This window comes from Pristis pectinata, chromosome 19, assembly GCF_009764475.1.
Source record: "Pristis pectinata isolate sPriPec2 chromosome 19, sPriPec2.1.pri, whole genome shotgun sequence".
In the NCBI taxonomy this organism is placed as follows: domain Eukaryota; kingdom Metazoa; phylum Chordata; class Chondrichthyes; order Rhinopristiformes; family Pristidae; genus Pristis; species Pristis pectinata.
In genome coordinates, this window is record NC_067423.1 from 40,979,086 (window position 1) to 40,989,340 (window position 10,255).

The 10,255-nt window shown below is 48.3% G+C and overlaps 1 long non-coding RNA gene across 1 annotated transcript in view; it reads right to left on the reverse strand.

Moving 5' to 3' along the window:
- Positions 1 to 6: 6 nt before the first annotated feature.
- The window catches only part of LOC127580438 (uncharacterized), a 35,873-nt gene continuing 25,624 nt past the window's right edge, over positions 7 to 10,255 (reverse strand). The window contains exon 3 of the long non-coding RNA XR_007957822.1: positions 7 to 1,383. This is a non-coding gene — a long non-coding RNA (uncharacterized LOC127580438). The remainder of the gene's footprint in view (positions 1,384 to 10,255) is intronic.

A 10,255-nucleotide genomic window follows, 5' to 3' on the forward strand; every position in this document is an offset into this window, starting at 1 on the left:
CAGCCAAAGGCAATTCAATGCCCAGTACCCAGACACCTATCAGGTTGTCATCTGCTCTGCATTTGAGTAACCCAAAAGGTGCTTACTGGATGACTAGAGCACGTGGCCCAAGACTCCTATTTGCAAGCCTTGCACACACAGGGACCATCATACAGTGAAACTCATGCCACAGCATGAGCTGTGACAGAGCAATGCACAGTACTTGGCACAGTGGGTATCAAGACCTGTTGTGGTCCGCTACATGCTGCACAACCTCCTAACGTAAGTGGATGGCCCTTGCCACCAGCTACGTGACAAAGGGCTGAGAAGCAGGAGTGGGAGAACAGGAAAGAAAAACGAGGCGGCAACCGAGGATAATCACTTGCTTCCTGGCCTCAATGTCAAGAACTAATTCAAATGAAATGTCAGTAATTGCAACCCCAAATCCCCACACATCTGCCCCCTGCCACCGATCATCTCAGCACCTGCTCGCTCACAAAATGCAAATTAAATGCCATTAAGAAGAAATATTCCAAACCAGGTTTATAAATGAGATCGGGCTATGTTGTATGCAAAAGTCAAATTCTGCATTTGTCATTGTCTTTCTTGCATGTCCCGTTGCTTCCTAATGCACCCACACGGTCCTGACTCAGTCACTGCGGTGGGCAGCTTATTCTTCCCAATAAAAATGGCAGATATTCTGAGAGGTTGATCTCGAAGGCTTGAGTTTGGACTGGCTCACCTTGGACAGGCAGCAGTGGTCTGAACTGGATGGTGAGCAGTAGCAGCAGGGATAATGGTGGAAGGGTAGACACCTGAGGGTCAGTGCCGTCTCCCTCAGAAAGGATAGCAGGTCCATTCCCAATGGAGCCAGTGTCACACAATTGGGCTTCACCAGAGCAATCCCAGTAATCTGCTGCTTGTACTGTGGCTTTAGCCATCAAGGTTGGGTCCATGTACGCAAACAGAATCGGCCACGTTACTGTACTGGAAAGAATGAGATCCCAGCTCTTGCAGAAAGTCCTGTGCCAAGTTGGTACTGGGCCTCCTTCAGGTTCCTGGACTTGGAATATAAGCTTTATGGGAGATCTCCCAGAGCAGACACCTATTGTGTGTTTCTGTGTCAATCCCTTTCCAATTCAAGCTGTGGTTGAGATTTGTTACAAGAAGAAATCAACTTCAGTTTGAAACAAAATAACCACATTAAACTCAGGGAGAAAAAAATATTTTATAGACTGCTTTCACAGACACACCAAAAACTCTTTGGAACAATGTAAGTAGGTAAATCTGCTCATGTGTCTTCACTGAAAATGACGACAGGGTGTACTTCAGGAAGTCACAGATCTTTACACTGCGCCTTCACCATATTCTGCACAAAAGCACACTACTGCAGATGCTGGAAATCTGAAATAAAAACAAAGTGTGGGAAGTACTCAGCAGTTCTCGTAGCACTGCATCATGCCCACAGGTGTCCTGGCATTGAGCTCTACAACCATCTGTTCCCACACCCTTCTGAATGTGTATCTGGAGGGCTCCTGTGAATACAGTATCTCCCCCACCTCCACCAAGTCTCTAAGGAAGCCTGCTCTCTCACATATTGCATGGCCATTTCCCAGGGCAGATCTTGCTGCTGGCACAGCACACCTGGCTCTTTAAGAGATGTAGGCTTGCTTTAAGTGATGCAACTGGTTATAAGTGGTGCTAGCAATTTATAGTAGCATAGCTACAGCTAATCAGCGGTAGAATTTATTGCAACAGGTAGGGAGCATTAGATGGTAAGTTCTGTTAATGTCAATTAACAGGCATGGGTTAATTACCTTTTACAATCACTGTGCCTGTTTGTTGGGGTTATCCAATTTAGCCCCAGATTTTTTAAAATGCCCTATATTCCAGGGTATTTTTGAGGGAATTTCAAACTAAATCTTGGGTAGTGCTGCTGTGAGACAGTCAGCCTAGAACCTCAAGGAACAGTGGATCACTCAGAGGGTTCTGTGATTTCAGACAATATTACAATGTACAGGATCACGTGTCAAGAATTACTTGGATGTTCCTAGTCTTTGATTTTCCAACATTAAAAATGGGAATGTTTACAATTAATTTGTGTACTGTTTGCATTTGTGCAGTTCATTTGCCTGTTTAATGTTCAGTCTGATAGTGAGAACGCAGGGCTACATTGCTGTGTTCAATTCCCCAGGCAGTATACAATCAGGTTCATAGTTCATCTCAAGTCTGCTCATGGACTGTCACTGGCGAACATTAAGGTAATAATAAAAAGTGTGACATTGAAATAAAAACAGAAAACGCTAGAAGTACTCAGAAGACTTGGAAGCATGTTAAGAGAGAAGCACAGTTAATACTTTAGGTCCAACATCTCATCCAAAAAACTGATTATAACAAGAGAAGCATAAACGCCACTCGTGCTAATTTCAATTTAGTCAGTCTGGCAGGAGTAACTTGGTTTGAACATCTGCTTTGAACCCTTTCTGATTGTTACTTGCCTTTGACTTTAAAAGAGTTTTAGATGGGAAAGTTGTGAGACAGGTTGGGGCTGGAGAGACGGGTTAGGATAGAGATGAGATGGAACGAGCTGCGAAATGCAGCTTGGGTGAGATGTGAAGTGGGTATTCAGCTCATCGACAGTGCATTTAGTGGTGGCTACGTGTGTAAATTATTACATTGAGTGGACACCACCAAGCTGATAAGTTGTCTCTATTTCAGTTAATAGTCATAGGTTAATTGCTTATTGCATTGGGGTGGTTGGTCTTGGGGCAACATGACGCAGTTTGAGGGTGGGTGATGTGAGATGGGTCTGGCCATTTGAGACTCGGCTGTTGGGCGAGTACATGAAATTGGTCAGAAGGCTATGTGGGTAGGATTTGGTGGTTGAGAAATAAGCCTCAGCAGATGTGCGGGTCAATGAAGACTGCAAGATTTGGGGTTCAAAATGGGGCAGAGGGTGTAAACGGACAGGTGTAAGGAAGGATGGGGAGACGAAAAGTGGAAAATTGGAGGTGGGATGAATAGCGTTAAATAACTGATGGGCAGGTGTAAAGCAAACATCTGGCCTAATCCATCAGCTCCCTGCTGAGGAAGTTAGGTAAACCTTCACAGCCTAGATAAGTACATAAGAACTCAAGAAATAGGAACAGGGGTAGGCCATCTGGCCTTTTGAGCCCACTCCAGCATTCATTGATTATGGCTGACCTTCTACTTCAGCTCAATTTTGCAGCACTATTCCCCATTTCCCTTATTCCCTTCTTGTCCAGAAGTCTATATTTAGAATGAACTCAATGACTGAGTCTCCACAACCATCTGAGGCAGAGAATTCCAAAGCTTCACCACCCTCTGAGTGAAGAAATTTCTCCTCATCTCATCCTTAAATGGCCAACACCTTATTCTCACACAGATGCCAGGCAACAATGATATCCAACAAGAGAAAATCCAGTTATCGCCTCCTGATATTCAATGGCATTACCATCACTGAATCCCCCACTATCAATATACAGGGGGTTACCATTGACCAGAAACTGAACTGGAGTAGCTATGTACACAATGTGGCTACAAAGGCTGGGAATCCTGTGGTGAGTAACTTGCCTCTTAACTTCCCAAAGCCTGACTGCCAGCTACAAGACTCAAGTCAGGAGTGTGAAGAAATACTCTCCACTTGCCTGGATGAGTGCAGCTTCAACACTTAAGAAGCTCAACACCATACAGGACATAGCAGACCACTTGAAAGACACCCCATCCACAACCATTCACCGACTCCACCACCAATGCACAGTAAGCAGCAGTTTGTACCATCTACAGGATGCACCGCAGCAACTCACCGTGAATCCTTCGAGAGTACATTCCAAACCCACCACCTCTACCAACTGGAAGGGCATGGGCAGCAAAAGCACGGGGACACCACCCCCACACACCATCCTGACTTGGAAATATATCACCGTTGCTGGATCAAAATCCCGCAACTCCCTCCCTCACAGCACTGTGAGTAAACCCACACCTCAAGGACCACAGTGGTTCAAGAAGGGCAGCTCACCACCACTTTCTCATGGGCAATTAGGGATGGGCAATTAAATGCTGGGTCAGCTTGTGAATGAATAAAAGAAAATTCTGAGATTGTGGCCCCTGGTTCTACACCTGCTGAACTTGGGGCAACATCCTCCCTGCATCCAGTCTGTTCAGCCCTCTAAGAATTTTGTAGGTTTCAATGAGATTTCCCTTCATTCTTTTAAACAGTGGAGAATCAGGCCTAGTCTACTCAATCTCTCTTCACACGATAAACCCACCACCCCAGGATCAAGTTTTTTTGTGCTCCTTCTATGGCGAGTATATCCTTTTTATAGGTAAAGAGATCAAAACTGTACCGAGCACTCCAGTTGCACCAAGGCCCTAGATTATTGCAATGAGATCTTTTTAACCCTGCATTCAAATCCTCTTGCAATGAGAACTATTTGCCCTCTTATCTGTTAGTGATGTGCATTTGAACCTTGCACCTCCTTGGCTATGGATATTTTTTGAATTTTATTACCTTGTCAGATTTTACATGGATCAAAAAATTTTTTTCTTTCATATGATGTAGTTTAGTAACTTGATTCACTTCTATCTGCCAGGGTTTGATTTAGGACATACATAAGGATTTTGTTTGCAGGTCTTAGGCAAGAATATAATGCTTGCCACAAAAAAAAGGCCATAATGTGTACAATAATGGATTTTGCTTTCATCATTCGCACTATATTCTCATCCATGGGCTTTTACTCCACTAGCTCTTGCTTTCTGCAAAGTTCAAGGGACTGCTCCTGCGTAGAAGTGGTACATCTATTGGAGTATTTGTATCATAGCTTTGATGATCAAAGGCGTACGGAGGAGACATTTCACATTAATGCATTTTATACGGTGGACTGAGTGTTCACTCAATGGTCTGCCAATTCTTCTTTGAATAGAAGGTTACTCCTTCTGGAAGTGGTAGTTTTTATGTATATGGTTCATTAGAATCCCTTTCATCTGAATTAGAGGGCTGTGGATTCACATCCCACTCAAAAGATTTGGCTGCATAAACTGAGGCTTGTCCTCACATGGATGTAAGCAATGCTACAGCACTATTTAAAGAGCAGAGGAATTTTCTTGGGAGTGCTGGCCAATGTTTACCCTTCAACTAACATCACCAATAGCATCTGTTCATTATCACAGTGCTGCTGTGGGACCTATTATCTGTACACAAATTCGCTGCCATGTTTCTAACATTTCAACACTCCATTGGAATATACTGAGATTGTGCAAGATGTTGTATAAATAAAATGCCCATTCGACTCCTGACATTTGAATGCTTTGATGGGTCAGAGAAGGGAGGGTGTGTGGAAAATATTAACCTACACAATCCTTGAACTGGTAGGCATTATGTGGGACAATTAAACGACTACCCCACCTCCCTTTCCATTCTTGCCAACAGCAATTTTAAATGCCAGGCACCTATTGGACCTATCCAAAGTTGCCAAGGTACTGTTCACTAATTTTCTGCAATTATTTTCCAGCTCTGTTCTTCTCCCTTATGAATCCTTGCTCAGCGTCCAATCCCCCTGGCAGATTAGCTTAAACCCTCTCCAACAGCACCAGCTAACCTGTCATGAGGACACTGCTCTTGGCCCGGCTGAAGTGCCAGCACGCTCTCCAGAACCAGTCACAAGAATCTAAAGCCCTGCAGCACATCCCTCAAGTACCGGCACCACAAAATGAGCTCCTGTTACTCTCAAAACTCCCTCAGTCAGACTTCCACCACTGTGGAATACAAGATGCTGCCTGACCCACTGAGTGTTTTTAGCACTTAGAGTCATAGAGCTCTACAGCACAGAAACAGGCCCTTTGGCCCAACTAATCCATGCCGGCCTGGTTTTCTGCCTAGTCCCATCAACCTTCACCCAGACCATGGCCCTCCATACCTCTCTCATTCATGTACCTATCCAAACTTCTCTTAAATGTTACATTGAACCTGCATCTTTTAGAAAAGATAAGATATCTTTATTAGTCACATATACATCGAAACACGCAGTGAAATGTATCTTTTGCATAGAGTGTTCTGGGGCAGCCCGCAAGTGTCGCCACGCCTCTGGCGCCAACATAGCACGCCCACAACTTCCTAACCTGTACATCTTTGGAATGTGGGAGGAAACCGGAGCACCCGGAGGAAACCCACGCAGACATGGGGAGGACGTGCAAACTCCTTACAGACAGTGGCCGGAATTGAACCCAGGTCGCTGGCGCTGTAATAGCGATACGCTAACTGCTTCACTACTGTGCTTGCCCTTCCGCTGGCAGCTCATTCCACTCTCTGAGTGAAGTAGTTCTCCCTCAGATTCCTCTTAAATATTTCACCTATCACCCTAAAAAATGAGGTTGTTCATTACAAGTTCTGAAAAACAAATTCCTAAGCATGTGAGGAAAGTAGATCTTCCCGTTGTGGGTAATTTTTTTTAACTTTAACTTGAAATATCCAGGTTTTAAATTGGAATGATGAATTTTGAACAGAATGGATGTTCATATACAAGTGAACTTGGTGGCTGTTTTTGTCATTTGCTGGATAGCAAGATCCAAAAAACAGCAATAAGATAATAACCAGACATTATAGTGATCTTATTTGAAGGATAAATATTGGCAGAAAGAGAAGTAGCAAGTTCCTTGAAAGTGGCATTACAGGTAGAGTTGTAAAGAGGGCTTTTGGCACATTGGCCTTCATAAATCAAGGCACTGAGTACAGCAGTTGGGATGTTATGTTGAAGTTGTATAAGGCGTTGGTGAGGCCAAACAGAGTACTGTGCACAGTTCTTGTCACTTACCTACAGGAAAGATATCAATAAGCTTGAAAGAGTGCAGAGAAAATTTACACGGACATTGCTGGGACTTGAATTATAGGGAAAGGTTGAATAGGTTAGGACCTTATTCCCTGGAGCGCAGGAGAATGAGGGGATATCTTCTAGAGTATACAAAATTATGAGGGGTGAATGAATGCAGGCTTTTACCCCTCAGGTTAGGTGAGACTAGAACTAGAGGTCATAGGTTTAGGGTGATAGGTGAAATATTTAAGAGGAATCTGAGGGAGAACTACTTCACTCAGAGAATGGAATGAGCTGCCAGCAGAAGGGGAAGCACAGTAGTGTAGCAGTTAGCGTATCGCTATTACAGCGCCAGCGACCCCGGTTCAATTCCGGCCACTGTCTGTAAGGAGTTTGTAAGTCCTCCCCATGTCTGCGTGGGTTTCCTCCGGGTGCTCCGGTTTCCTCCCACATTCCAAAGATGTACAGGTTAGGACGTTGTGGGCGTGCTATGTTGGTGCCAGAGGCGTGGCGACACTTGCGGGCTGCCCCAGAACACTCTATGCAAAAGATACATTTCACTGCGTGTTTCGATGGATATGTGACTAATAAAGATATCTTATCTTTTCTAAAAGATGCAGGTTCAATGTAACATTTAAGAGAAGTTTGGATAGGTACATGAATGAGAGAGGTATGGAGGGCCATGGTCTGGGTGAAGGTAGATGGGACTAGGCAGAAAACCAGGCCGGCATGGACTAGTTGGGCCAAAGGGCCTGTTTCTGTGCTGTAGAGCTCTATGACTCTAAGTGCTAAAAGCACTCAGTGGGTCAGGCAGCATCTGACCCACTGAGAGAAACAGAGTTAATGTTTCAGGTTAAAAACTCTTTAGGAACTAAAAGGTCTTTAGGTAGATATTGGGAATGTTGGGCAGGATATAGGAAGGAACTTTCCTGCTCTGCTTTTAAAAATCTATGGGATCTTTAACACTGAGATGGCAGACAGATCTTGGTTTAACTGTCTAACTATGTCAAACAGCCATGATAACTTCTGCCTTTGCCCCAAGAGAATCATGAATTATTTTTTTGCAAATTAGTTTAAATAAATCTTTTGAACATAGCTGACGGATACAGCTTCAGTTTGCACCTGTCCTTTAAGCATTGGAACTGACTTCCATCTGTTTTATTGGAGTAGCTTCTCCACCAACATTCCTGACTCCTGTTCTGTAGCTTGCTGGTGTGCAGTTAGAAGTGAGCCAGCCACACCCCAGCCTAAAAAAAAAGGCAGGCTTGGACATACTGTAAAACTCCAATAACCTGCTACCCAACCACTCGGAAATCCTGATGGACAGCTGGCATGGCAACGTCCAACTGAATGGAACACTGTGCAGCAACGAGGCCAGGCCCATCTTTTGCAGCACTGGAGACTGGTAGAACCTCAGCACAAAGAGAAGCTTCTGCAGAAAGAAACCTTTGACCACGTCCATCAAGCACTAATGTCCTGAAGACCCTGCAGGAGAGGGACGTGATTGATCCTGTGAGATGGTTTACTGTCAAAGTCACCTGCCAGAATGCCTCATCGCCAGATCTACCCAACAAGCCAAGATCTCACCTGGCTGGCAGTGAGAGGGGTGCTCCCTGTCAGATCCTTCTTACACAATAGAAGTCTCATTCCCAATACACACTGTGGGGAGGGATGGGGGAGTGGGGCGGATGGGGGTGTGGGGGCATGGGGGTGGAGGGATTGGGGGTAGGGAAGGGGGGATGGAATGGGGAGGGGGAGGATGGGGGAGAGGTGTGGAGGGAATGGGGATGGGGAAGAGGGGGGATGTAATGGGGAGGGGAGATGGGCTAGATGAATTGGGGAGATGGGGAGACGGGGATGGGCTAGGGGGATGGGGAGAGGGGGATAGGATGGAGGGAGGGGGAGGTTATGGGGGAGTGGGGATGGGGAGAGGGCGGGATGGGATGGGGAGGGGGGATAGGATGGAGGGGGGGAGGTTATGGGGGAGTGGGGATGGGAAGAGGGTGGGATGGGATGGGGAGAGGGGGATAGGATGGAGGGAGGGGGAGGTTATGGGGGAGTGGGGATGGGGAGAGGGCGGGATGGGATGGGGAGGGGGGATAGGATGGAGGGAGGGGGAGGTTATGGGGGAGTGGGGATGGGGAGAGGGCGGGATGGGATGGGGAGAGGGGGATAGGATGGAGGGAGGGGGAGGTTATGGGGGAGTGGGGATCGGGAGAGGGCGGGATAGGATGGGGAGAGGGGGGATAGGATGGAGGGAGGGGGAGGTTATGGGGGAGTGGGGATGGGGAGAGGGCGGGATGGGATGGGGAGAGGGGGGATAGGATGGAGGGAGGGGGAGGTTATGGGGGAGTGGGGATGGGGAGAGGGCGGGATGGGATGGGGGATGGGATGGGGGGAGGGGGAGGTTATGGGGGAGTGGGGATGGGGAGAGGGCGGGATGGGATGGGGATGGGGGATAGGATGGAGGGAGGGGGAGGTTATGGGGGAGTGGGGATGGGGAGAGGGCGGGATGGGATGGGATGGGGGATAGGATGGAGGGAGGGGGAGGTTATGGGGGAGTGGGGATGGGGAGAGGGCGGGATGGGATGGGGAGGGGGGATAGGATGGGGGGAGGGGGAGGTTATGGGGAGTGGGGATGGGGGAATGGGGTTGTAGGGGGATGGGGTGTAGGGGGATGGGGTGTAGGAGGATGGGGGTGTAGGGGATGGGGGTGTAGGGGATGGGGTGTAGGGGGATGGGGGTGTAGGGGGATGGGGTGTAGGGGGATGGGGGTGTAGGGGGATCGGGGTGTAGGGGGATGGGGGGATGGGGGTGTAGGGGGATGGGTTGTAGGGGGATGGGGTTGTAGGGGGATGGGGTTGTAGGGGGATGGGGGTGTAGGGGGATGGGGGTGTAGGGGGATGGGGGTGTAGGGGGATGGGGGTGTAGGGGGATGGGTTGTAGGGGGATGGGGTTGTAGGGGGATGGGGGTGTAGGGGGATGGGGGTGTAGGGGGATGGGGTTGTAGGGGGATGGGGTGTAGGGGGATGGGGTGTAGGGGATGGGGGTGTAGGGGATGGGGGTGTAGGGGGATGGGGTGTAGGGGATGGGGGTGTAGGGGGATGGGGGTGTAGGGGGATGGGGTGTAGGGGATGGGGGTGTAGGGGGATGGGGGTGTAGGGGGATGGGGTGTAGGGGATGGGGTGTAGGGGATGGGGGTGTAGGGGATGGGGGTGTAGGGGGATGGGGTATAGGGGGATGGGGGTGTAGGGGGATGGGGTTGTAGGGGGATGGGGGTGTAGGGGGATGGGGGTGTAGGGGGATGGGGTTGTAGGGGGATGGGGTGTAGGGGGATGGGGTTGTAGGGGGATGGGTTGTAGGGGGATGGGGGTGTAGGGGGATGGGGGTGTAGGGGGATGGGGTGTAGGGGGATGGGGGTGTAGGGGATGGGGGTGTAGGGGATGGGG